General features: G+C 32.9%; 1 protein-coding gene and 1 non-coding gene across 2 annotated transcripts in view; one reads left to right on the forward strand and one right to left on the reverse strand.

Annotated features, from left to right (window-relative positions):
- The window catches only part of LOC102540055 (dachshund homolog 2), a 393218-nt gene that overhangs the window by 42687 nt on the left and 323339 nt on the right, over positions 1 to 27192 (forward strand). The gene's annotated exons all lie outside the window — the stretch shown is intronic.
- On the reverse strand, positions 3966 to 4040 carry TRNAT-AGU (transfer RNA threonine (anticodon AGU)). The gene has a single exon. It is a non-coding gene; the product is annotated as a tRNA-Thr (tRNA).

Below are 27192 nucleotides of genomic sequence, written 5' to 3' on the forward strand. Positions count from 1 at the left end.
TTGTCTCACTGATCCTCTAAGCAGCCAATGGGGTTTGTCTCCCATGCATAGGACTTCAGGACTGGGACGCCTAGTCTGAGGCTTGACCCACTCACTCCTCAAGGCGAGTGTCCACCTATGCAATCTCCTTTTTGCTCTGAGTCCCCTCCCAGAGGTACAGGTCCCAACCCAATCTGTTTTCTTCTCAACCTACTCAATTACATGTATGTTGTTCTTATAGCCTCGTTGTACAGGATCCCATCTGCTAGTTTCCAGTTAGTTTTATGTGAGAATTGTTCCACATGTAGGTGTGCTCATGGAGGGAGGTAAGTTCCATGTCCTATTACTCTGCCATCTTGATCTCCCTCTCCACTTTACATGAATTTATTTTTGAAAGTTGAACCAGCTTTGCATACCTGGAATAAATCTTAGTTGTTCTTGGTGTAAAATTATTTTAAAATATTTTTGGATTTGATATGCTCATATTTTATTAAGGATATTTGTGTCTATGATTATGAAATTTAGTCTGTACTTTATTATTTTTTGTAATGTTTTGGTCTGATTGTGTATTATAGGAAATTATTTACTCTGCTTCTATTCTTTGAGAGGAATACTAGAGTATTGCTATAATTTCTTACTTAAATGTTTAGGAGAATTCACCAGTGAACCCATCTCAGCCTTGTGCCTTCTGTTTTGAAAGTTTATTAATTCTTGATCAATTTCTTTAATAGATATAAGTCTATTCAGATTGTCTGTTTCTTTTTGTAAAAGATATATAGATTGTGTTTTTTAAAGAATTGGTCTATATCATACAAGCTATCAAATTTACAGGCATAGAGTTTGTTTTTATAATATTCCTTTATTATCCTTTTATTAAACTTTTAATGTCCATGAGATTTGTAGTGAAGTCCTGTCTTTCATTTCTCATATTTGTAATTTGTGTCTTGTCTCTTTTTCCTTAGTTCATCTGGTTAGAGTCTTATTGATTTTATTGACCTTTTCAAAAAATCAACTTTTGATCTTGTTGATTTTTCTCTATGATTTCATCTTTCAGTTTGATTGATTTCACATTCACTTATAATTTTGTGTGTGTGTGTTCTGCTTACTTTCGTTTTATTTGCTGTTTTTCTAGTTTCATAATGTGGAACTTTATGTTGCTGATTTTAGATTCTTTCTTTTTAAAATATATGCATTCAGTGCTCTAAATTTTTCTCTGAATGCTGCAGTCATTGCATCCTCCATATCTTGTTAAGTTGTATTTTCATTCTCATTTAGTTTAAAGCATTTTTATATTTCTCTGGAGAGTTCTTCTTTGCTAGTTGTGTTATTTGGAAGTATGTTGTTTAATCTCTAAGTATTTTGGAATTTTCCAGTTGTCTTTCTGTTATTGATTTCTGCTTTAAACCCATTATGATCTGAAAGCTGATACTGTATGATTTCTCTTCTTTTAAATTTGTTAAGGTGTAATTTATGGCCTCATATGTGGTCTGTCTTGGTGAATGTTCCATGTGAGCTTGAGAAGAATGTGTATTCTGCTGTTTTTGTAGTTTATAGATATCAGTTATATCCAGTTTATAGATGGTGCTGTTGAGTTCAACTGCTTTTCTGCTGTTGGATCTGTCCATTTCTCATAAAGGAGTGTTGAGGTCTGTAACTATAATAGTGGATTCATTTATTTCTTCTTGCAGTTCTGTGAGTTTTTGCCCCATACATTTTGGTGCTCTGATGTTAGGGTGAGGTGCATACAGTTAAGGATTGTTTTGTCTTCTTGGACAGTTGATCCTTTTATCATCATGTAATGGCCCTATTTATCACTAATAATTCTCCTTGCTCTGGAGTCTGTTCTGCCTGAAATTAATATAGCTATTCCAGCTTTCTTCTGATTAGTGTTTACATGGTATATCTTTCTCTATTCACTTATTTTTAAACTACATATGTCTTTATATTTAAACTAAATTTCTTATAGACAACATATAGTTGGATCTTGTTCTCGATCCACTGTGACTGTCTCTTTTACCTGGTATATTTTAGACCACTGACATTTACAGTAATTATTGACATAGTTGGATTAATATCTGACATATTTGTTACTGTTGTTGGTTTGTCATTCTTTGTTATTTGTTCCTGTTTTTGTCTTCCACCCTTCTGCCGTCTCTGGTTTAAATTGAGCATTTAACATAATTTCATTTTCTCTCCTTCCTTAGAATATAAATTATACTTTTTAAACATCTTTTAGTGATTTCTCTAGTGTAATAGAACATACTCTTAAAACAAACTCGTCTACTTTCAAATAACATTATGCTACTTTCTAGGTAGGACAGCTACCTCATAATGATAAAATATTTCTAATTCCTCCCTCCTGTCCCTTATATCATTGCTGTCATTCATTTTACTTATATATAAGCTATAATCATTGGATACATTGTTATTATTTTCAACAAACTTTTATCTATTCGATAAATTAAGAATAAGAAATATTAAGGTTTTTTATTTTACCTTCATTTATTCCTTCTCTCATGCTCATCCTTTCTATATGTAGACTGAATTTCTGACCCATATAATTTTCTTTCTTTCTGAGTAAAGTATTTAACTTTTTTTACAAAAGGTCTACTGGCAGCAAATTCCCTCAATTTATGTTTGTCTGTGAGTCTACTTTCTTTTACTCTTGAAGGATAATTTCACAGAATACAGAATTCTAGATTGGTGAATTTTTTTCTTTCAACACTTCAAATATTTCACTTCACTCTCTTCTTGTTTGCATGACTTCTAAGGAGAAATGAGATATAACTCTTATCTTTGCTGGTCTATAGGCAAGGTGTTTTTTTTTCCAATCTGATTTATATCAAGATTTTTTTCTTAATCTTTGATTTTCTGCAGTTTGAATATGATCTGCCTAAGTCTTGTCAATCAAATGTAGTTTAATACTGTCATCTTCTACCTCCTTATACCTATGGAACAGAATATGGGGTTGAGGGCTTGAAAGTTTCAGTAATTTAATCAGAATGCAGCCTTAAGCTTGTGGTAAAAGGAAGAGGGAATAGGATGTCATCTCAACAGCCAGTGGTACTCAAGGAATTCTGGATCGGGAGGACAAATAGCAGTTCCATCAGTAACAGAGATAGGGACCAGAGTATTATATTGCCTGTTATCTCAGCAAGACTGAAAGAAAGGATCATGAGGCATGGCCTTTTATAGGATTAACTGTGCTCAGTTATGACTGACTGAGAGCAGCTAGACATTCAGAGGCAAGGTAACCCATATGCAAGGATTTGCAATCAATTTACTGTTGTGTAAATTTAAGGGTCATAGGTACCTAAAGAAAATCTACTCACTTCAAGTTTTCTTTTTTATTAGTTAAATTAATTCATTGATCACATGTACTAGGTTTAGTTCTAGGCAGAGAAATGTAATATTGAGCAATATAAAATTATACTTGCATTATAGTTGAGGGAGATAGATGATAAGTAAAGAAATAAATTATAAGTCATACAAGTTCTATGAGGAAAAATAAGGCAGTGAAAACAAATTCAAATGTCTTTGGGATGTTCTTTCAATTAGGTGGTCACGGAATGCTTTTCTGATTATGTGGCACTTGAGCCTGAATAAAATGAGTGGACATGCAGCCTAAATATTGAGTAAGAATGTTTTAGGGAAAGAGTAGAAAGTGCAAAGGTCCTGAAGCTAACATTTTAAGGCCTGGTCTGGTGAGAGGATGGTGAAAGTTCTATACCCATTGGTATTCATTTGGGAAATGCAGGTCCCAAAATATTGCCCTGGCAATACTTACCAATCTAATCTATGAATTGTGAAACAACACAGTGGTTAAGCTTAAATAAAACACCTCATTTCACTTAGTAACTATATTTTAGTAAATTCAAAATTGTCCTAGGAAATCAGATTAACAAACTACATGAAAGATACATTTTTATAGTATGTTTTCAGTGGGGGGAGGTAATTAGGTTTATTTATTTACTTATTTATTTTAATGGAGGTACTGGGGATTGAACCCAGAACCTTGTGCATACTAGGCACACACTCTACCACTGAGCTATACCCTCTCCTCTGAAAGATATATTTTGCTTTTAGACTCCGTATATGCTGTTCTTTGTACCATCTCGGAGTCTAAGCTTATCATTCAATTATCCAATCTCTTCTTACTTTTAGGGATGTTTTATAGTTTATACTTTTTTGCAGTATATTTTACATAATCAAGTTTTCATGGAAAAAGCTCCAAGTTAAAAAAAATTCTTCAATTTGACATTCATAGTAGGAATCGTAGATCTTTAAATAGGACTAGATCAAGACCCTGTTAGTAATGTGAAAGGGTAACACACAATCTGGAAATAAGACTGCTCACCCAGTGTCAGGTATTGATAGAATGTGATTAATGAAGGAGATAATGGACTGAAGAAATACAGCAACAGAGGACACTTGTCTTGGTTGTGGTCTATTTTTTGATGCAAGCTAAAGAATACAGTTTTATTCCTAAGGGGAAACAAATAGTAGGTCATCTTAGGACTTCTGATAGTGAAGATGTGGTCATGACATAATACAGCATTTTGGTTTTCAATGAGTATTTAGTTTGTGTAAATAGGAGATATTTATAATGCATTGCAGAAGTTGGTTTCATGTTCAAGTGTGTACCAAAGAATTTATAGCAGAAAGACCCAGAAAGAATATAATTGGAAAAAATCAGAAAGATTTCTTTGAAAATAAAGGGTTAAGCATGTGAGGCAAAATTTACTATACAGAAGCATTACTTGTGGCATAAGGGCATAAACTCTTTTAAAATAAAAGAATTGAAAGGGGTGGTTTTAATCATAAATAATTGGTTTCAAATTATGTAAACATTCCAAAAATAAACATTTTTTTACCTCAAACATGAAAGTAGCATGCTGTTTGGTTCTTCAATTATTTTATAACACATGTTTTACCCTTGTAAATCTTGTTTCCATATGAAGCTTTAGTAGTTGATTGGAAGAGATATTTATAGAAGCTATATGACCTCTTAGAGACCATTAGAAGGCATCTGGATGCATCTCAAAAATTTTTATGAAAAGATTAATTACACTTTTGCAAGAATTTTAACTATTTTTAAAAATGCTTTCTGAGAGAATCCTTTCAGTTATTTAAAATCAACCTTTGAGCACTCACTGTGTACCTGACACCATGTGGTAGGCTTTACATGTTTGCTCATTCGGATTCATGAGGATTCAAATGCATTTTACTAACCTCTAAGTTTGTGTGACATACTAATGTAGGATGCAAATATATTTTACTGACCTTTAGCTTGGCAAACTTAACTTGTAAATATTGAAGATAATTAAAATGACATGGTTCATTCTTTGTAGTCTTTGCTTTCTTAGGTAATGTTTAGTTTTGCTTAGAGATTGAGAGTCCCTTAAATTTCAGTTTACCAGATCTAATGAGTAGAATTGCAATAATTTTGTAATCAAAACAGCTCTGACAGGATAGTAAGTTTGTAGATCTGGTGGTATTAAGTAGAGTGCTTAGCTATTTCTATTTCCAAAGTTAAGTTCCTTTACTCAAATTTTTTGATAAAATAAAACTGTATTAACAGGATAGTGAATTTCTTTTTTATATAGGACTATAACAAGAAGCTGCCTTTGTATTGTATTGTATTTTATTATTAATTTCCTCATTGCTTACTCTTTAATGACTGTAAAATTGTTTAGGGATTCTTAAAACGTGTTTCTACAATTGAATTGCTAGTCAAGACAATTTGAAAATCAAGTTTGCTTCCCCTTTAATCTCAACAAATTGGAAAATTCTCCCTTGATTTCATAACAAATGAAGAGCTGTTCATTTAAAAGTAAAAGAGAATCAAAAACTGAAAACTTCAGCCTACTATCATGTGAATAAAACATGTTAAGTATCACTGTAGTTTCTTAAAGAAATTTAAGAAAAAGATATTTTGATATTAAAATGTGTCAAAATATTTAGTAAATGTTATCAAGGGGGAAATATGGCCTTTGAAATACAAAATTTTTTAGATGTTATCTTTATATACAATATTATGTTATTGCTATAAGATTACTACATTGCAAACAGTTATGTGTAAACGAATTGTGAATGCTATGTTTAAGATGTAAGTTTTCTCTGGGCTTTTTTTTTCATAAAGAATGCTTAGTGTACTCTAACCATTTATAGAATTGAATTCTGTTATAGTGGAACTTATTTTTAAAACACATATTTGATTATATGACAGGTCAAATCTCATCTTCAGAAACATAAAAAGTACATGTCTTAATATTGAATAAATAGTATGCACTTAATATAACACAAAATACAGTACTAAGCACTTATATTCTTGGGTTCTAACATTACGGTTTGCTATCTTAAATGTAACGGTATAACACTTTTAGATTATAAATTATTCATTACCAGAACATATCGTTTTACAAGCAACAAAATTCAGTGGTCTGAAATATTTTCAATTTTTCCTGAGAATTGATAGCAAAGGAAATAGTGCAAATCTATCAACAAGTAGATCATTCTGCAAGGAGACTTACAATGGCATCTACACCAGTGTCACAATTTGGAAAGTTATATTCTAAATTAGTACTTTTGAACAAATTCACTGTAAAATGAAAAAAAATAAGATCCACGATGATAACAAAATCTTGACTGCCTCCTCTTCCACCGCAATGAAACACGTAATTGCGAGCATAATTGTAACATGGGGCTTCATTATTGTTTGCCTTGCACAATTGGTAGAGATTGTGTGACTTTACAAGTTTAATTCAAAGTAATACCTATTTTTAATTTTATGAAAAAACAAACAATAAAGCTAGCCAGGGGCTTAAGGCAGGTGCTAGCTTAAAATTGAACTAAGTGATCTTATAATCATTCATGTAAAAAAAAAAAAAACCTCTATGAATTCCACTGTAGCCTTTTAGTAACCCTCCTTCACTCAAGTGCCTCAGTAATGTGTGAGGAATAATTTGTGTCATTTTTCTCATCATATACCACCCAATTCACAATGCAAGTATTCAAGTATTTGAGGGAAGCACTTGGTTGCATGAATGGATTGAAAACTGATATTTATTTAATTATAGTTTAGAAAACAAATTTTGAATGCTGGTAACATCATGTAATGTTTCTTAAAATGGGAACAATGCACAACCATTAAATCCAAGGTACATTGAATTGGGGTGGTTTTCCTTCCCATTCCTGCCTCCTATGTTGGGAAGAAGAAGAATGTTATGTAAAATATGGGAGAAAGGGATTTTTTTTCTTTACTTACTGCTGGAAAAGCTTAGTGGTGTTTCAGAAGTGATATTACCCCTCAGAAAAGGGGTAATGCATCTTTAAAAGCTAAACTACATCTTCTTTACTTTTATCAAATTCTCTATAAATCTTTCATGACAGTTTATTTAACAAAGTGTCATTGAAACTGTATAGATGATTGATGTGACCCATGTAAGATCAACATGAAATGTTTGTAAATGTCAGCAAAATGTGGCCATCTAAAAGCATATAAGGATGGAGTTTCTGTGAAAGTGAAAAACAAACAGAAAAATGTTTATCTTATTCTTTACTTTCTGGTATGCAATTACAAATTCATAGAAGAAGTATTGTATTTGATTTTCCTTGGAGTTCATCAGAGGTCTAATTTGCTTCTGACATTTACCCTTTCAAAGCTTTGGGCTTCTATTCATTGGATAAGTTTTCTCTATCACCTATGGAAAATAATATAGACTCAGAACTTCTTAGAAAAAGGTAATTATTTTGGAAAGTATTAGCAAGGCCTTGACCAAAAATCTTTATATACAAATTATAGGAAGCTATCAACATAGAAATGCCATTGAAGAGTTCTCCTTTATACATGTAAAAAAATTGTTGATTTTTCCACTTAATTGAAATTATGATATGAAAACAAATGTAATAAGATGGAGAACAGACAAGAAGGAAAATAACAGATTAAACTATAAGTATATGAGAAGAGTGCCTTAATAGCTCACTCTGATTTTAATAGTTTCTTTATATTTCTCTTAGATATATTTTTGCATAAAACAAATATTACCCATAGAATAGAGCAAGATCTTTCCTTGGGAGTGATGTTTTAGTTGTTATATTTGTGCATTATATTGACACAAAAGCAGAATGAATAGAGTGAAATCAATGCATGTGATGAATGGGAAATGAGTAATAGAGAATGCAAAACTGAAATTTGAAAATAAGTTGGCAGCATGAGATTTTCCCATTGAAATGAGAGTATTTTTGCAGAAGGGAGATTGTACATTTATTGTTCACCTAACTAATACATTCTTCAGTCCTTTTGCAAATAAATGCACAAGTCCACAATACCATGAAGAATTGCAGAATGCGTATTCATCATTATAAGCTGTTTCCTGTCATAATGGTTACATATATATAATACTATATTCTGTTATGTGGTTTTGTATATATATTTATATTATATGGTTTTATATATACATGTATTTATACATTTGTAAATTTTGTATATATGTGTTAATATATTTACAGGTATAGATACATACATATATATACTTGTATAGTATATATTTTTAAGTGGTATTTGGATGTCTTGCTCATTCTGTAGAGCTTGTAGGAAATGCTTGGTAATGGTACAGCAGAACCATGATTAACTGAAAAACAACTACTTGAAATCCTCAATTAAACAAATTTCTCTGGGAAGTTGGACTTAGCTTTGAGGAGAATATGCCAAGATAAGACAATTCAAGAAGTGTCTTGGGATCAGTAGACATTTAATTTTTGTTTTATTTTCTCTCTGCATCTCTAGTATGGCACAGTGGTTAGTTATGGTCAGTGTGATGACCCTAAGCTATAGCAAGATCTTGAGTCATCTGAGAAAAGATCTCATTTTATTTACAAACTTGTATCTACAAAAGTAGGAAATTGTCCTAAAATCTTTTGGAAAGATATTAAATTACAGGAGCTTAAGGATAATTTACATAGTCATTTTTGAGCAGACCCTGATAGTAAAGCTGACAGATACTAACAATGATATTGCATTCCCGGAAAAATCCTATTAATTATACTTTGAGAAACATGTTAACTATCTTTTAGCCTATGATATATGTATGATTATATTTTCATGTATAGAATAAAATTCAAAGAACTTTACTGGACATTTTAGGAGTATATGGCGGCACAGATTATTCCTGCCTGCCCCTTGATGAATCTAGTAGGAGAAATAATTCATGTATTGGTTGCTTAAATAAAAGGTGTAAATGCTATCTTATGGAGAAAGATCAGAGATAGCAGGTAGAGAGGTCATAGAAGGATGACTAGCTTTCGACTGCTAAGAATAGAAAGGCTTACAATGAATAAGAATGACTGAAAGTCAAAACCTCTTAATGAAAAAGAAAAATATATTATTAACAAAAGAACAGAGCTGAACTCAGTATTACACTTTGTGTTGACTCTTAAATTTCTATGAATCACAATTCAAAACTAAATAATTTTTATTAACTTATATTGCTGTTTTTCTCTGTAAGAAAAAAGATGGAGAGTTTTTCTCAGGGATCTTCCATGACAGTATTTGATTATTTTACCCTAGTGAAAATATAAAACTTGAAATATAGTACAGCTTTAAATTCAGAGGAAGAGAGACAAAGCAAAATATTTGATAATGTCATAAATTTCAACTAAATCAAAATGCACAAATGGGAATTTGTGGTATATTTGGAACTCTTCTATCCTTTCAAAAATGTAGGGACAGAGATTTGCATAGATGCCCATGTTCAAAAAAGAGATGAGCTACATTTGCCTCCTTTACAAATCTTCCGTCTTGATACTGTTCCCAGAAGCTCGGTTGAAAGGAGCCTGTGCTGTCCATCAGGTCATGCTTAGATACTTAGAGCATCCAATACTATGGCTTTGAACATAACAAGCAGAATGCACATCCAGATATAACAGATGAAGGCAGATATCAGTAGGCTGTTTGAAGTAAGGGACACCAGATCCAATGACATTGGCCATGATTTTGACAGCCTGGAAGAGATGTCTACATAATGTTGTGTGATATCAAATTGATGCCTTAAGCCTTCTGTGCCCTTGATTCCACCTAGCTTTAAAAATATACAGTATTTGTTACCCTAGAAAGAGTTCCCTACTTTTAATCTTCAATACCTAGAAAGATTGCGTTAATATATTCATTTCCTTTGTTTTTGTTTTTTCCCAGAACAAATGACCTGAAGAGCTTTGCAGCTGGGGCTCTTTGTATTGTAAATACAAATTTGGGATAACGTATTTGTGATGCCTATATATTGTTTGAATTCTTATACTCTGAACCTTGATGATAACCATAAAGACCTTGAGAGACTCATTTTATTTTGCCAATTTGGGGCAAGGAGGTTGGAGGGGTTCAAGATTGTGATATATAGTTCCCCATGGCTGTACCATCTAAATGCAAATCTAACATTGCAGATGAAAGTAGCAGGCTACATAGGTAAGTTCTTGGATGGTGTAAGTGGGGTAGGTACTTTACAGTGATAGAGTATGTTTGGCAAGCCTGTTTCAAGCTCATACAGCTGTTTTCATGTTACTTTTTACATGTTTGGGGAACTGACTTCAAATACCTAATCTTGTAACTTAGAAAATGTTCTAAGGGAAATATCATGATGCCAGCAGATATGATGCTGAACTCTCTTTTCTTTTTTCCTATTTATCTTATTGTCTCTTGTTATCAGCAACCAGAAGTGATTAGGAAGTTCCAATTCTGCATAAGAATGAAAGATATGAAAGAATTACCAGAGCAACCCTTGGTTGCTGCATTCTTATTTGGGCAGTATCTTCAATCTAGAAATCTATATCTATATCTATATCTATATCTATATCTATATCTATATCTATAAAGCTGTCAATGGTTATGAGTCAAGCTCATTAAGTGCTTAGATAATAAAATAGAATTAAGTATAAGCAAAATACCAAAAAATACAGAAAATCACATATTTAAATTTTAGTTTTAAGACATTATTGACTACAGTAATATTCTAAATACTTGGATATCATTTAGGGAGCTCTCCTCTTTATTTGGTTACATTTGTCACCTTGTAAGCTATTCCCCATTTTATTCATCTTATTATTTTCTTGTTGTTATTTTTTGGTATGCCATCTGCCATTTGTCCTTATCCCATTTTAAACTGAGCATGTTTCCACTTACTCATTTAACTCTAACTCCTTCTTTTAAGGTGTCAGGGACTGTGTTCATTTTGATGTCAGTTGAAAGCTAGTGGGCATATTCCCAATTATTTTTTGAGCTTTTTGCTAAAGATATAAACTCATCTCATTTTCAAGGAAGACATCTGTAGAATACCATTTTATATGCTGATTCCAAGCCTGTTACTCCTAAAAATTAATTAGAAGTTAATGCACCCACCCAACAAGGTTAGTGAATGTATCTTGTCAACATGTTAAAGACTTGTATTCAAAGTCCAACAAAACCCAAAAGACAGTTATAATGCGATATTGTCTAATATGTTGGAAATTAAATACTTACCTCTTTATTTAGCCTGTGTGGCTTAGGAAGGGAAGAGTAGGCACAAAGCAATAAGAAATAGCAGTTGGAAGAAGACATATTTTAGTGTCCTCCATTTAAACTCCCAGTCCTCCAAAAGCCTCACAAAGATAACATTGTTGGTAGAGGAAATATGACAATGCATTTTTAGGGAGTTACCTGCTGAAAATCAAAGTGGTTTAAATCATTGTCATTCAGTAAACATTTATTAAGAGTTTACCAATGTGTCATGCATTCTGCTAGGCTCTGGTGATGTGGAAATGTGTATATATGCATATTTTACGTGCGCACGTGTGTGTGTAAAGTTTCTAAATTTACTAGATCTATAGTGAGTGCTAACCAACAGTAAATATGAATAACTCAATAAACATTTGCTATATCAAACTGAATGAATTGAGATGGTGATTGCCTTGTCCTCCAACTTTGAGAAGGGGAACTTAACAATATCTGTTTCCTACCTAAACTCTGTCTCTTTCTATCCTGACAGATGCTCTCAGTAAGTTAGAGATTTCATTGATATTCTGCTGTGGCACTGTTAATCTTATTTTGATTGAAACAGCATTCTGGACAGCAAAATTGATGGGTGCTTATGGTGAGACGGTTGCAAAAAAGTAGTAAGAAGGTTTCACATTTAGGTGTGCCTGGGGCAAGAATTATGACCTTCCTTAAAGTTATAATTTAGAAAATACTCTGCTTGTGCTTCTTTTCACACAGTATGGATTATCAATCTATGTATTTAAGCATTTTTAATATATTTACTTTGATTGACATATCTCTTGTCATTTTCAATGACTTTCTTGCCTGAAAAAACATATAATTGAGTTTTTCAATGGACAGAACATTTATCTTTCTTCTTAGGTGATGCCTTTTCCAACACAGAAGCTGTACAGCCAGTCATATGTCATACGATAATGTCGTCAGATTCTTGAAGACAACTATCATATAGCATATTTATTGCATAAGTTAATTTCAGGACAGTTTTGTTAGATATAAAATATAAAGGGAAAGTAAGATGAAAATTAATGCAGTGTGGAAGGATATTATGTTTGATTTAAAATACACAATATATGTCAAAAGACGAAAGATTTTTTTCACGGTGTTATAATTTAGTCATTAGTCTAGTTCTTTGCTATTATCTAAAATAAGGATTTGAACTCAATAAATGATGACTAAAAGGTCAGTAAGCTTACTAATTTGCATAATCCAACCCTCCAAATTATTATCATTATTATTTTTACTAAACCACAGGCTGAACTAAAGTTTTTTTTTTTAACCCAATGATGCAGTTAGTACCGGAATTGAATGTATAGATTTTCTGTAACTGTTGAACTACAACAAAACCAGTATATCAAAATAGCCTCTAAACTGACCAGTTACCTCATTCAGTTCACACATTCCTAGCATAAAATATTTTTATACTATTCTTATTCTTAAGACATGTTTAAAAATAAACATAGAACACTGACAACCTTGTGAGTTTTGCTACCTTAAAATTTTATTTATAGTGATTGTTTGAGAGACTTTTTCTTCCTTTTTATTTCTGGCTTGCAATAGTTTTTAATTCACTAGTTAGTTGTAAGTAATGCTTAGAATAGTGAGTAACTTAGGATAAATTATTCTATATCTGGTAAAATGTCAGTCTTGTTATTTGGATTTATGGGAGTTTTATTTATTAACAGAACTTGAATTCCCTTTGGTTTGAATTCTGCTATACTTTTTCACCTAGGAAAGATTTTCCTCCCTTTATGAAATTAGGAATTTACCACAGCAAGTGTAAAAAATGAAGAACTATTTTCTAATGATTCAATAAGACATTATTCAGTATTAGGGCTATATGCGTCTGAAAAAAAAGTTGTGGGGGTGTAGTGTTTAACATTTTTTTTCCCCAAAGAAGGGAGAAATATTTCTTTCTTGAAGAGAAACAGATGGCAGGTATGATGCATTACTTTTCATTTAGGGAGATACATCGTAATAAGACAACTCTCAGTTATAAATAGCAGTTATGATTTAAGTAAAGACCCATGTCCTCTAAGGCAAAAACATGATAATGGTAAATAATCACTAACTGTCTGGATATAATCACCTTATGTCGTACATATCCCCACTATAATGCATTATCTAAAATAAAATATTTCAGACATTATTTAATTAGTCAAATTGTTATAGTGAATAACTATTCTAAAAATCTATCCATATAGATTTTTTTTCTGACTATAACATAACTACAGTTAGCTTCTTGATCATACTTAAAACCCATGTAAGTTTAACAGGGTTTAGAGGTGGAGGATTTGAAGAAGGCTTGAAAAACTGACACGGAACTCTAGAGCACTGGACACAATGAATTCAATTGTTTTACTAACATTGTTAACTGAACCTGATAATCTATAAGAGTTCTTTTTTTTGTTCAGATCCAAATTCAAATACATTTTTTTAGGGTTAAATTATGGCCAGAGAGAGTGACATCACACACAGACAGAGAGACAGATGGACACATACACACACACACATACCGTTAATATTCTGTTCTATAGTACTATTTACCCCCATTCCAGATAGGAAACATACTGCCTCTTGTAAGAATGTTTTACATTCAATATAAAGTCATACACATTGATTACTATTACCTGTTAAGAGGAAATCGGAATTTCACAAATTGAAGAGGATGAAAAGAATAAAAAGCAGATATTATTTTCCGATAGACTAAATCCACTATTACTGCTACCTTTATATTCCAGCTAATGATCATCAACCAGCTAATACCAATGACAATAGACTTCAAGATTGGCAAATGTTCAACGTTTGATATATGTAAAAGCACAGTTAATACTATAGCAGCTGTATGTATCATGGAAAATAGGATATAACTAGAAGATACAATGTTTATCTCACCTCTTTTTATTGCTTTTTTCTCCTGCTTTGAACATTAGCCAGATTCTCAAGCTAGTTTTAATGTGTTTTTTTCTAGCAACTCATATACTAAAATTGAAATGATATGGAGAAAGATTACCATGGCCTCTCTGTGAGGAAAGTCTTCATATTTATCCTATTCATCATTAAAGACCAGATCCAATGCCACCTCCTTTGGTCTCCTCAGGTTAACTACTTCTTTTTGTGCTTGAAATGCACTGTTTATGTCAGAATTTAAGTGTTAGTACACTTGTATATTTTTCTCATTAGACTGTGAGCTCTGACCATGAATAATGCACATTTTTATTCTCCACAACATCTAACACAGAGCCTTATACATAGTGGGCACTCAAAAATGTCTTCATGGAGTTGAATTTTTATGAATCATTTGCTGAACATTATCTGCAGTATGCACTCACACAAATACACAGGCTTATAACATATATAATAAATGAGAGAAGTCTTTACATTTTCCAGTTGCTATAAATTTTGTGAGTTTTCCAGTTGTCCAAATGATAAAGAAATTGGTGACAAGTTTTAGAAAGAGAGGAGAAGGGATTGTGTATGAAAGGAGAAATGTCCCTGGTTCAGGTGTCACTCTTTACAGCACGTAGTTGTATGGAATTCTAAGACAAGTGCATTAAGGAATAGACTCATGTAAAATACTGTGGAAGTTGCTGATCTGTGCTGTAAATAGCTCACCTCATAGTGCCATTTCGATTGCTGCTTTCTTTTTGTTATACGTGGTGGTGAATAAGCATACCATTTTCCCTTTGGGACTACTGGAGTGCCTTCTCAGTATGTATGAAAGTTTATAGGTATCTTGTTAACAGTTTATTTAGCTCATGGGGAAAATGTGTCTTTGCATCTGTTTGCCTGTAGACATTGTGCTGTTAAATACTTGCCATTCTTTTTTCTAAAATAGTATTTAGGAATAAGTGCAATCTGGGAAAGTTATGGGCACCTTATTTTTGCCACATCTAAAGCTCTCCAAGTGTTCTGAATGAGCTGTTGCACCCTTTGATATTTTCACCTCTGCCTGTCTCTCTGTACATATGTGTATATATGTATTATGTATGTATATGCACACAAGTATATAGTTCACTTTTTTTAACCTTACTCAAATATGCTATGCTAGATAAATGGGTGCCTTCTATCAACTTGAAGAGAATATTTTTTAGCTTAACTGTTTGGGCTGGCGAGGCTCAGACTCAGCAATGATTCTGTATCTTGACTGTAACCTTAAATTTTGCTATGAGTGGGGGAAGGACTGTTGAATTGCCACCACTATACAGTTGCACCAAGATTAAATAAAATGTTCGTCTCTGTCAAAGTGAGCTGAATAGAATACATCAAACTATAGTCTTAGTTTTCTAAGTGTGCTTGGTGCTCTGTGGATGTGCAAACGAAGGACCATATGGAGGTGGCTTTCTCCAAGGTACCAGTGGGTATGGTTCTGTGGGTTGCATGTGCCTGTTGGCACTGTTGGCAGTTGAGCACCCTGGGAAAGGCATTGCTTTCAAACATGAGTAATTGATGAATTGTATGTAATATGCAAATGTGAATGCATAAATCTCCTGAATGACAGCTTAATTTATGTGAGCTTTTAAGAATGTGGGATTAGATTTTAATTAAATATCTTCAAAGGCACCCTGACTTATTCAGTTTTTTGGCTGCTATCTTTAGAAAGAAGTGGGGGGAGGTTTAAATCATAATTTTACACTCATTATTCTCATTTTTCTACTAAGTAGTCATTGTTTCATAGAAAAATCTAGGTATTTAAAGAAGAAAGGCATTTGTCTTTAATTATAAAAACACTGCCAGTATATTACAATGGTTGCAGTTTGTCATATATGATAGATATAGAAAAATATGTGTGGTTTGAAAATTAATGTCTTAAACTTTAAATGGAATTCTTAAACATATTTCAGACATGACCATATATTTTAGTATGCCAAATTGAACAATGGTAATTGTGGATAACATTTTTTTAGTACAGATTGTTGGGATATTAATACTGTATATGACTTCCTACATGTTATTATCTTAAAAATACTGAAAATAAAGAGTTGATGGAGACAGAAATGTCTGCCCTCTTTGCTCTTAAATAACGTAAATAGATGTAGCTGTGTGTGTGTAGTTTTACCCTCTGATAATAGTATTTTGAACTTTATGTAATATGCAAATTAGGATTAAAAAGGCTAATTAAAATCTTTGATATTTTGCACTTAATCTTTCTATGTGGCCAGATTGTGAATTAAAAGAATATAAATTTAATAGATCCACTTAAAATATACTATGAATGCTGTTAATTCTTTTATAATGTATTTTAACTTGTTTGTAGTTTGTAGTAAATCACATTGCCCATAAGTAATACATTTTAAAAAATCTTGACCAGTTATGGGCTTTGCCTAGTTTTTGCCTGATATATTTGCTTTCTCTTAATTCACATTGAAAAGCATAATGGTTGATATAGAGAAATGGTACCTATACGTCTTTCCTTGGATATACTTTTCCTCTAATATATCATTATAGTGGTTAATTGCACAAACTCTGGAATCGTACTTCGTAAGTTCCAAATCCCAGATCTAACACTAGCTGTTGTGTGATTTGGGGCTGATTACTTAACTGTGCCTAAGTTTCAGGTTTTTGCCAGAATTAGGTGACAATATAAGTCACTTAGAAATGTGCTGGCACTTGGTAAGCCCTATGCAACTTATTGTTATTATTTATTTCCACTGTTCCCATCATTCTCTCATTTTTACCTTACAAGCCTGTCTCCTCTCTGGTCCCAAGAAAACTTCACTCCCATTTCTATGATTTAGTCTGGAATGGGTCTACCATGCATCCTCTTCTTGTCTAGGTCCCATCCAACCTTGAGACCTGACTAAGGGTTCCTTTCCTCCATAAAATCTTAATTGACTCCTTCCTCTGAACCAGCTCCACTTTTTAAAGGTTTCTTCTTTCACAGCCTTTGTTATTTAATCATTTTCTTATTTTTTTTTGTTTGTACCAGGCTTACAGGTGAGAAACTTAGAGTCTTCTTATTTGGTTTCTGTCATGGAACTTAAAAACTAACTCCCAGGGTGAAGCACTAGCCCCTTATCTGACTTGCCTTTATCCAATTTTGGTAAGTCACGGACATACAAGATGTTTCAAGGCCCAAGTGAGATGAGGTGACCATGCACAGTCCTCCCCTCTTCTGCCCCCTGCTTATTCTGTTCTGTTACGGTTGAGTTTGTATCTTCCACTCTGAGGAGGTACTTTTTCTGTGTATTTGAAATTCAGGGAGGAAAAGTCATTTGTCTTATACTAGGTTGAGAAATAAACACATATGATAGAGTGGATTTAGAATCAGATAGATGAGGGCTACAGTTTGGATCTGTTGACTGGCCTTCAGCAAGTTAGCCTTTCTGAGGGTTAGTTTCTCATCTTAAAATTAAGGTCATAGTACTCATCTTATGGAATTATTTAGAGAATTAAATGAAATTGATGTGAACCTTAGCATTATGCTCAACACACAGTAGGTATTAATTTGTCGGTACTTTTCCTTCCTTTTAATCATCCAAGAAGAGTCACAAAACGCATAATAATGGGCTATATAATGAAATTAAAACTCTTCCTTAGCTGAGATCTGAAACGGAAGGAACAGTGAAAAGTTTGTCCAGGTGCTCCTGCACGTGACTAAATGTTCTAATTTCTTCTCTGCAGGAACCAGAATGTATAGTTGCCTAACTTTAACACATATTATTTTGTAAAGGAAATAAAAAGGACTGAGGTCAGGATGCATCTGTTTTGGGTTTTTTCAATTGGAATATGGAGATTAGCTAAACATAAACACTTAGGTTTTCCAGGTTTCACAGAAGACAAACTCTTCTCCACTGTGAGCTCATTGGACTTGGACTCACTTTCAGTGCAATTTCTCTGACTGTAGCCATTTCAACTTTAGCAACAGCCTATCATATACTGTTTCCTGTTTGATTTTGTGAACTGGGTATGTTTTCTATAATCTAACTCAATGTACATTTGTGTACAAGGTAATGCCCGGAATTGTGGGCTCAAGGATGAAATCAGTAAGCCTCGCACAGAACTGGCCAGGTGGGCTTAATGTGGTGAGGAGGTCTTGGAGAGCATTTGCACCATCTAGGTTCTCACTAAGTATCTATTTAATTCCATATTTCAATTCCCAGAGAATAGAACTCTTTCATAGAGCATGCACGTAAGACCATTTGCCTGTATTCATTTTTCAAGCTCACCTTTTTAGAAGTGACAGTTCTCTACTGTAAAATACAATGAGAGTTTAGGTTGAAAAATTTCTCTTCTGTATCATAGCATGCATTTTTGTAAAAATAACTTTTTAAAAACAATGCACTGTGTAATTATAAATGATCTCTTAATTAAAATCATTCTTACTAACCACATATCAATTAGCAAAATAATTTCTGATCTTTATCATCAAAGAAAAGCACACAAAGTTTTTTCTGTATGGAGTTAAAGTTGTAAAATATTTTCTTATTGGAACCACTACTCAGATAGTACAAATCACACAGGAGTTTCGAGTCAGGCAGACCTTATTTTGAATTTAGTTACTAGCTGTGTGACATTAGGCTAGTTTTCTAAACTCTAGGAGCCTCAGATTCCTAATCTGTAAATTGAGGATAATAATATCTACTTTCAGTATTTTGGTAGGTATTACATATTTTTATCTGTATATCTATCTTATTTATATCTCTATGCATCTATTTGCCATCTATCATACTTTATATATCACACTTTATATCTTAGTGTTTCCATTTACTTTTGCTTATACACAATCCAGTTCAACTCATAATTATAGACATGCATAATACAGATTGGAAAAATGAAGTAAAGAAGAAATGCTTAAAGGGATTATACTGATTCTCATGGAAAGAGCCATGGACTGGAAACCAGTAAACATGGGTTGCAGTCATAGTTTCTCTCTAACTAGCTGTGTGATCATAGACAGGCAAGCCCTTTTATCTCTTTGGGCTTTAGTTTTCCTTCCCCACAAGGAAGAACTTGCACTAACTGTTCCCTAAGCTTCCTTACAGCTTTGATTTTTTAGGGTTCTTTAAGTTATTGGACTTTTGAGATAGCATAGCATGGTGAGTCAGTGTGCTGGACCTTGATTCAGATTGCCTTGGCTCAAATCTCAGTTCCCCAACATAACAGCTGTATGCCTTGGGAAAGTCACTTATATCCCTTGAGTCACAGTTTCCTGATCTTTAAAATGAGCAGGACAATAATCGTTCACACTTTGTAATACTGTTGAGAGTATGAAATGATTCAACATTCATAAAGAACTTAGAAGTCCTGGTACATAGTAAGTATTCACTTAAAATTACATGTTATTATTACACAAAACTGCAGAAGAGATACACTAATGAAATATGCCCTGCTTATCTCACATCCTACTGATGCAAGCACTTAGCTGTAAGGCAGTGAATCAGTGAGTATAGCCTGTAATCCAGCAGGGTACTTTACCCATCTATTTCCATACTGAAATCTTCTTACTCTGAATCTGCATAGAACTGAATGATCTGTATTTAGGTCTAGTGTTATATTTCCCTGTATTGTTAAATATCTTTTCATGAATTCATATTTTACAAAGTAAAGTTCCAAAGTACTTGAGGGCAAAATTCATGTCTTACATTTCCTATTGTCCCTCACTCAGATCACCTGACATTGGACCTTGTCCTTAGTAGATGCTCATGAATAGTTGATTGATGATACAGATTTTAATTTTTTCCAGAGTAGCTGCATTAAAAAAAATCTCCAAAGTTCTCATTCTTAAGTTTAATAAGACTCTAGTTACATATTTATGGAAGAATGCATCCTGAATCATGATGAGCAAATAACAATATTGGACAAAATAGAGGATAAAGATTATAGATGACCTCACTTCATAAATTACATTTTAGGCTAAACTATTTTCACCATCACATTTCTGACTGATTTTTCCCCCACATGATGTATCATTATATATTATCTTCCTACATGTCAAATGCTCATCATTGTGCTATAAAGTTGGAAAAATATTTTCTTATTGTTAGAAGAAGAAAATTCTGCTGATGGAATTTAAGTTTCTCTAAATCTATTCTTTATAATTGTTTGGAATGTTTACTTAGTAAGATTTTCATGAGCCCTTAACACAAATAGACTAGAAAATTACTAGAAAATAACCTCTTTGGACAACAAGAATATTTACTACGTAATTAATGTTTACTTAAGGAAAAGCTATGTAATCAAAGCCAGGAAGTCACAGTATACTTTAGGCAGAATCTTAAAACTGTCTTTGCCTGCTACCATTTGGACATATTTGTGGGGCATATCCATGTGTTCTCTTACTCATTTTGCAATTTCTTTCCTCTCCATTTGTTTTAATTTCAGAACACCCACATTATGTACATTGTAAAATGGAGATAATTTGTTTTGAATTCTTTCTTCCTAAGTAGAAAAAATAGCAAGTACAGACATCTCCTTTCTGCTTCATTGGGTCAACATCCAACTCATTGTAAGCAAAATATTGTATGTCTCATTCTAAAAACAAACCAAACCCTGGCTAATTTTGTAGAATATAATAGCGGACAAAAAATGGTAAAATTCCATTACTGATCCCTGTGCTGCACTTGTGGATCTTTAAGAAATGTGCCATCACTCGTCTCATCATCTGGAAGCAATACAGGAGACGGCTCTCAGAAATAGAAATAGATCGTCAGATAGTCTGACTATATCTGAATAATAATGCCAAGATATTTAATGCTGGTAACTAACAATTGACTTATGTCAAGTTTGTTCATTTCTAGTAGAATCAGATATTTCAGTCCCTTTCAGTTATCTGAGTTTGAGGTGGCTATGTGATGGTTAGGTCCTATAATGATTTCCTGTGCTTAAAACTCACTTTTTTTTTTTTTTTACTTCAGTAGGACTGGAGTAAGGTCTGAGCAGTTGTAATTTTTAAAAGCCTTACAGGTAATTCTGATGTGTTTCTTGGATTGAGAATCACCAAATTACTCTTTTGTATGATAAAAATTGGCTCCCTTTTCCATTTCCTTCAGGATGAACTGCTTTCCTAGTGAGACTATAAATTAAGTGAGCAATTGTTTGTTGTAAACATTAGAGTCTTAACACTGATGGACTTTTTAGGTAGAGAATTGTAGCCCATCTCTTATCGACATAGCCAGGTCCTCTCAACTGATGTGTGTACAGATTAGTGCATAAAATTATGTGTGACTTGATTTGGAGGATTGGAGTTGACCATTAACCAAAATGGTAACATAAAATACATTAAAGTCAGGCTAGATATCAGAAATAAACTCCAAGTAGAAGCAGGTTGAGCTTCTTAGTAGGTATTATGCACTCCATAGACAGAAATCCTTAAGAATAATTCCGCAAGAAAATAAGACTGCAAGCCTAAAATGTGAAAAGTTTAGTCTGCCAGTCTGTCTTCTGGCTGTTTGATGTAAACAATGCCTTTTACTCCAGATGTTCTATTTGCATGAACAGAACCATTGGACAGGACAGACTTCTTAACAAGATGACTGAATTTCTCATCACTCATGTAGGTATTTTGTTGCAATACAGTTGCCACTTCAGAATGTTAAATTTATATAGGAAGGAGAGTTTTGCAATCCAAGGATCCCTAGCCTCTTTACAAAACAACCTCTGTGCACAATGATGTCACTAAGGTGGTCATAATCAATATTCAAACCATTTATATAATAACACAGCATATGTTATTTAATAACATGTTTGCTTCTATATGAAAAAAAACCCTTTATTTTGGCAGCAAGCATTTCCAAAGGAAGCAAATGTTTTAGTCACTGTGGCCAAAATAAATGTTTTAAGGCTGTTAAGGCAGCCAAATGTTTTCATAGCATTTTCAAAATGTTTCCACCCTTTATTTTCACAGAGAGAGTCTCTCTCCTTCCCACCCATCACCCTATGGAAATATTTTGAGAATGTATTTTGACCATGAAAACAGTAATTTTGAAAATGTTGTCTTTTAAGTGTCAAAAGGATGCTCTCAAAGTTTAAGGAGGATTAAACAAAGAAGAGTAGAAGCGATAGAACTAGACACCAGCTTTGACTCTGCAGCACACTTGTTAGGTGACCTTTACTGATCACCTCACTTCTCCTGGCTTTCCGTTTATTAATCAGCAAGATGAGGGAGTTTTACCAAATGCCATGTAAGCTACATTTTGCATTTCAATAAAATATCAAATACATGAGTCTTCAAACATGTAAGTATCCTCTCTATTTTAAAATACAAAACCACTCATATCATAATTTTATTTTTCTAATGGTAAATTCTCTTGCCTTTGTGTTCTACTTAAATAAACAAAAACAACAAAACAAATAAAACATAGTATTCTGAAACCTGATTTAAGTATTTCCAGTTATGTGTATGTACTATATCCCATAGCAGGTATGAATGACTCAAATATCTTCCGCTACAACACAACTATCTCTAAAACCAGTTTATTTTTATATACTTTTAAAAATATTTTATTTATTTTGTTTATGGGGCTTTCTTGTTTTTTAGGGGGTTAGGGAGGATTAAATTTATTTATTTAGTTAGTTATTTTAATGTGGTACTGGGGATTGGACTCAGGACATCACAAATGCAAAGTATGCACTCTACCACTGAGTTATAGCTTCTCCTCACTCTAAAACCATTTTAAATGATCTTCCTCATTGTCTCAGTTTCACAGAATGTGCAAGTAAAAATACCTGCATTAGTCTTCAGTTAAGTGTGATAAAGAGGAAAAATAAGTGAATATAAACACTGAATGAACCATAAGGAGTATTTTTTTCCCTATGCTATCATTTGTGGTTTAACACTTTGGCTGCTAATGGGGTTCTAAGGAGTATTACTCAGATAATATGAATAAGAAGTTTAAGAAAAGCAAAATATGGTACATTATGTACTATATTACAGTGAAAGGAAATGTTATACCAATTAAATATACAATATCAATTTAACAGTTCTAAGATTCTTAATTACAGCACTACTAACAATAATAGCTGTCAAATTATTAAGCACTATTATTAAAGACTATTTACCATGCAGGAATGTATTGTTTCTCATGTGTGCTTGTGTGTGTGTGTGTGTGTGTGTGTGTATTTTTACAACTCTAAGAGGTAGATGTTAATCCTTCCCATTTGCAGATTATGAATTGAAGAGATATAGAAGTTAAATGACTTGCTTAGTATCAAATCACTTGCCTAGGTACAGTTGGCAATAGGCTCAAAACCTGGTTAGTCTACATGATATTAAAAGACTTTAAAACATCTATGTTTCTTTGTCACATAACTGCAGCAAGTAAGAGCCTTCATAATAGTAATGCAATAGATAGGTGAAGGGTATGAGCTGGTCAGTTCTATCAGCTCCTAGAGACCTTTTCACTTGGATTTTAGAATGAGACTAAAGCAGAAGCAATCTTGATTGCCCTGACAAATGATCTGTCCAAAGCAAGGTCCCAAAGTCAAACTCTGGTCATAATTCTTTGAGGTCTATTTCGTGCCTTTTGACTTAGAAGGCCACAAGGTGCTTTCAGCCCATTAGTGTGACCTAAATAGAGTGAGTGCTAGCCCTGCTCTAGTCTGACCATGAATGTTATCTCTGCCTACTTCTGAATGGCCGTGAAATCCTTATCACTGTAAGGGAGCAAATAGTATAACAAAGTTACAGGATGATGTAGCTGTGACATTTTGCATAAATGGAACCAGGCTTTGGCAAATGAAAAAAGGTATCAGGAAGTAGAGTTTTAAAATTTATTTGTCTTTAAGGACAGCTCTGGCTCTATAATTGTTCCTAAAATAGAATTTTTTTTTTCTAGGTCAACTTTGAAAACTCACAAATAGTTAATGAGTGCCTACTAAAAGCTCAACACTTTTTTTTAACATGCCAAAATATTTTTAATTTGGGTCTTTATTATATGCAGTTATTTATTTTTATATTTTTATTTATATAATTTTTTCCAACACTTTTTATAGCATCAGTGATATATGTGAGTAAATATTAAAGATGCAGCCATCCTCAAAGAACTTGAAATATAGTTAGGAAAAGAAAGCAATTAAATTTTAAATTGGAGCATCACATGAGCATATCTGACTAAAATATAAGCAATGTCACAACAAAGGTGAGTGGAATGAACAAATAAAGTGTTGTAACTTCAGAACTGTGATGGGGCACCTAACTCCCAAACTTTACATCTTCCAATCAGTATATTTAATCTTGTGGGTTTTTTTGTAGAATAAGTCACTATGCATAATTCTTTGCTACCTCTGAGTGTCCGAGTGACACCATTATCTCTCTTCATTTCATCTTGTCTTTTGCAGAGAGTGTTTTTTTTTGGTTTATATCAATGAGATGAGGTTTAAAAAACAAGAGCATCATCTGATGCATCAATATTTAAAGATATATCTTCTAGACCAGTATTGTCCAATAGAAGTATAATGTGAGCCACAAATGTGATCCCCATGTATAATTTTAAGCTTTCCAGTGGCCACATTTAAAAGTAAAAGGTAAGTGGAAGATTTTAAAAGTAAAATTAATTTTTAATACTATGTTTTATTGATTGCAAATATCCAAAGTATTATCATTGTAACATGTAATAATATAAAAATATTAATGATATATTTTGCATTATTATTTTTTGTACCAAGACTTCAAAATCCAGTGTGTATTTTAGTTACACTGCATCTTAGTTTGGACTCACCACATTTCAGGTGCTCAATGGCCACATGGGGCTTTTGATTCCCTTACTGGGCAGCACAGTTCTAGACTCATATGGGCAAATAGGAAGTTTAGCTGTGTGACCCATGCAAGTTATTTAACCCATCTTTGCATCTTATTTCTCTTTTGGAAAACGGGACAATAATAATACCTACCTCATAAACTGGGACTAAATAAAGTGGATATGTAGAAAGATTCAGACAGTGCTTGCCACACAAGTTTTCAGTGTTAGAAATCATTATGGTTTATTATCATTATTTTCTGCAACATACTATTATAAAATAAGGCATATTTTGATGTATAAACTTATATATTTCAGTTGTAACTATTATCATAATAAAAGTACAGTTAAATGTTTTGGAAATGCTTTTAATTGCACTGTGAATCAGTCCTCAGAACTGTCCCTGCTTAGGAAACTGGCAGTTACTTAACAGTCCTCTTTGACTTCTTTTGTGTGTATATATATATACATTTTATTGAAGTAGTCAGTTTACAGTGTTGTGTCAGTCAGTCCTCTTTGACTTTATGTTTTTACTTTGGATTTTTAAGTAGGAATCATACCTGTTTTATAGTTATCATTTCCCATAAATTATCATGAATTACCAGTATATATGGAGATGGCCTAAACCAACTTGTTCATATGCCAATATTTTCTGTTCAGCACTTGAATGTTTGCTTTTGCCTGCTTGTTGAATAGCGTTTCTCTCAAAAGTGTATAATCTCAGATTCTGAAATATTAAATCAATTAGTTATTGTCTTTGTCACTCCCAATCTAGTAAATTCTGATTTACATATTACTTATAAATATTTATTTCTGTTTATAAAGGCTGATAACTTACTTCCTTTCTATGCCCTTGATGATATCTACTTAGAGTTTTAAAAGATGATCAGCATTTTCAATGTTTTCATAATATCAAAAATCTTATCTAGTAACATTGTACATTAACTGCCAGTGTATACATAGGCAGCTTATCTCTCTTTTTTTAAAAAATTGAATTATAGTCACTTGTAATGTGTCAATTTATGGTGTACAGCACAATGTCTCAGTCATGCATATGCATACATAGATTCATTTTCATATTCTTTTTCATTAAAGTTTATTACAAGATATTGAATATAGTTCCCTGTGCTATACAGAATGAATCTGTATTTTAAAATCTATTTTTATATACAGTGGTGAACATTTGCAAACTCAAACTTCCAAATTTATCCCTTCCCATCCCCTTTCCCCTGGTAACCATAAGATTGTTTACTATGTCTGCGAGTCTGTTTCTGTTTTGTACATGAGTTCATTAGTGTCCTCTGTCCTCTTTTTTTTCTTTGTTTTAGATTCTACATATGAGTGATATCATATGGTATTTTTCTTTCTCTTTCTGGCTTACTTTACTTAGAATGACGATCTCTAGTTTTAGGAAAAGGAGATTAGTAAAAGGAGACTTAATCTCCTACCCAGATTATAAAAACAATTTTGAAGTAAATTAACTGGAGGTAAGGGTATTGTTACTCAGAGTGCAATTGGTTTAGTGTGCTACCCATTTGCCTTTGTGGATAGTTAATGCACAGAAAAGAATTCTTCATAATGTAGGAAAATCAAATTGAAAAAAAACAACTGAGACTCCAAAAGGTAGGAATTGCTATTGAATTCGCCATAAGCCACCTGACTGCTATCTCCCCTCATAGAAAGACAGGAAAAATTGGCCTATATAGAGGCAAGTGAATGCTCCTTGGTATTATGACAAAGATTCTATACTATTAAACATAGGACTAGAAGAAGGCATTTAAGTTGACATCTTCAGCTTACAAATATAGAGGAATGGTGTCCAGGGGGTTAAGTGACTCACCCAAGATTACTCAGATACTTTACACTGTGATTCTTCATGATTTTTTCATTGCAGATACATGTTTTTATCTTCAATTATGTCAACAATGAAAATGGTCAGTTCAGATGAAGAATTATTTGATTTAGAAAACATAACCACAGTGCCTTCCTTTCAGACAATTGTGGGCTGATGAATGT

Source organism: Vicugna pacos, chromosome X (assembly GCF_048564905.1).
Source record: "Vicugna pacos chromosome X, VicPac4, whole genome shotgun sequence".
Classification (NCBI taxonomy): Eukaryota; Metazoa; Chordata; class Mammalia; order Artiodactyla; family Camelidae; genus Vicugna; species Vicugna pacos.